Genomic DNA, 2,940 nt, shown 5'->3' with positions numbered 1-2,940 from the left:
TAGCACAATGATTTGGAGGGGCACAAAGGCAGTCACATTCTAAGTATTCTGGCTTGTGCATGTGTAACAAGATCTCCACCAACGCGACCGTTCATTGAAGAAGCAAAGTGATCTACAACGTAAATGTGTGCCCGTTTTCGCCTGTAGAAGGACATTATATCAACACAATAGCAAAATACTGTAGCAGGTACTATTTATAGCCAGCCGAAGAAGGAGTTGGCCAGAGAAGCCACATGAGCGTGTGGAAAATCCACATGCCTATGTGTTATTTCTGCAAGCTAGTGTCGAATATCCACAGGGGCATGTGGATTCCAGATTCCAGCCCTTTAAAAGCCGATTTCAGCATTCTTTTTTCCATCTTTTCCCCAACTTGAGATAGAGTTACGACTAGGGTTTTGAGAGATATTGGCTAGGGATAGGGAGAGGTTCTACGGCTCTGACATCGCGCTCCATTTAGAAGACGGTTAGTGGGAGAGCTTTTGTCGGCACCGATCCGGCGAGTTGTATCCTAGGCCGGATAAAGGGACCTTTGGACAAGTAGAGGACATTCCAAAAGACCATTGTCACGACTATCGAGGGGGTTTTCTATGGATTTATTGCTTTTGCATTCGATTTCATTGATTGTAATTAGCTCCATGGAGAACTAAACCCCCTAGTTGGTACTTGGATTGTGAACCCTAGGATGTATTCATTTCATTGAACCTTTTTATTATGCTTTCATTAATTGGTGTTTTTATTGATTTGCAATCTTGAATGCATTGATTGTATGAATACTCCCTTAGAAGGGCACTAGGGTTGAGAGTTCTTGTTGGCAACCCTTGTGAGTGAGTGACACACCATGAGAGTTAGACAAAGCTAGATTGGAGAGGGTTGAGAGGGTGAGTTGAGAGATAGTGGGGCATCCCCTTTCCCCTCCGGGTATGATTTATTCTACCTCCAATTCCTCGAGTTCTTTTGCGGTCATAGTAGAGTGAATGGTTTAAGGGATGAACTTCCGCTGGGGCTTAGTTGCGCGTGCAACGGAGTGAAGCGTTGAAGTAATTTTAGCATCTAGGGATTTATTGTGGCTAGGGGACGTTCCACGGGACCAAAGGGTTATGTCTACATATATGAAGAGGATTTATCACTTGGATCCCTAGAACACATTACAATTCTATACGAGTGCGAGGTTGAGAGATTGTTCAATTTCTCCTCCGGGACATGTATAAGGTTAGGCATGGTTGACCTTAGATTTTTGACTATGTATTAAAGGATCTCCACGACTCATTATTGCATTAGTTAGGAAGCATAATTGAGGGTTTTTGCACTTGAAATGATTATCCTAGGCGGATCAATATCCGAGTGCCCCATTTGTATCGATTGCCTTACCTCTCCTTTACTTGTGCTCTCTCTCTTATCTCTTTTACTTTTGTTTGCATTACATCTTGTCACATAAATCACTATTCACATTTTGCTTAGTTAAGAAATAATTTAAGTAATTATACTCCATACTCTCTCTGGATACGATACCCACTCACTTGGGATTATATTACTTCGACAAACCCGTGCACTTGCGGGACATACGTAAGGGGCGTTGTCATAAACTCACTTAGGGAGGTGCAACAAGCACATGACATAGCTAATGAGGTCGAGTTGCTACTATTGGTGGGTAGTTGGTGCAAGCTGTTGATTATTCGTAGCCCTGCTATCCGCTTACTCACATTTGAGGTGCTCACCTTATTCGGGTTTGACCATTATTATGCTCATTTTGATAGCGTCGGCGGTATTCAGTTCAGAGCTTTTGGGCAGCATCATAGTATGAGCGTCATGCAGTTCTCCATTAGGCTTGGTTTATATGATGAGGAGAACACTGAGATGGAGGAGTATGAGGATCTCCCAATTGACATAACGGGAGGCTTATCCCCCAGGAGGCATATAAAATACTGTGTGGTAAAGGGTAGTATGAGTCAGGAGTGTCTAAGGCATCATGCCTTTCTCGACCTAGTTACAGATATCTCCACGCCATCCTGAGTAGGTTAGTGAATGGTCGAGGCGATAGCATGGGAGTCCTAAGCAAGCAGGAACTTCTATATTTATACACCATGGTAAGGAACGAGATAGTTCATTTGGGAGACATTTTAGCGGAGTATCTGAAGCATCAAGGATAGTATCCCAGGCTGGGTATCATTTTCTCAGGCCCATACATTACTAGGTTCATCTTGGGGATTGGTCTATGAGACACAATAAGAGCGGCCAAGAAGATAATAATACAAGCACCCCTCAGGTTATAGACAATGAGATTGATGGGTATAGTCCGAAAGGATCGGATGGGAGTTTATCCTTTGGTTCTACCAGCTCCAGAGATAGTTGAGGCTGAGGGTGATGATACCGAGGCTTCTTAGCCTGCTCCCGAGCCTCAGCCAGCACCGATGGAGACTAAGGCACCTCCGTTGGCAGAGGATCCACCCTCAGTACGCATAATTTCACCATTTCAAGCACATGATCACTTTGAGAGGCTTGAGAGTGCTGTGGCGATGCTACGGACAGAGGTTGTTGAGGTCCGAGCAGAGATTGCTGAGATTCACGCTGCGTAGGACGCATAGTATATAGAGTTCATGGCACGTTTTGGTATGTTAAAGCAGATTTTAGAGCGAGACATCACCTCATCATTTGTCTTACAGCTGAGGACTCCTCATGACCCTCCGGCATCACCATCACCACCTCCACTAGCACCTTTAGATCTAGCACCCATAGTAGTAGAGGAGCAGAGACTTGATGATACCAACACTTGATTTATTTTGTTTATGTCATTTTTATTACTTTTTGCATTTCATTTTGGACTTGTATACTCAGAAAGGACTTTCCTTCTGAGTTTATTTTCGTTTTGTTGTCTCGAGTTGTATTCATTGCCTTATATTTTATATACTCGAGTTGTTGTTTTTGTTTTTTTGAGCTTCACTA

Source organism: Dioscorea cayenensis, chromosome 1 (genome assembly GCF_009730915.1).
Source record: "Dioscorea cayenensis subsp. rotundata cultivar TDr96_F1 chromosome 1, TDr96_F1_v2_PseudoChromosome.rev07_lg8_w22 25.fasta, whole genome shotgun sequence".
NCBI lineage: Eukaryota > Viridiplantae > Streptophyta > Magnoliopsida > Dioscoreales > Dioscoreaceae > Dioscorea > Dioscorea cayenensis.
Note: the sequence above shows the minus strand (reverse complement) of the source record.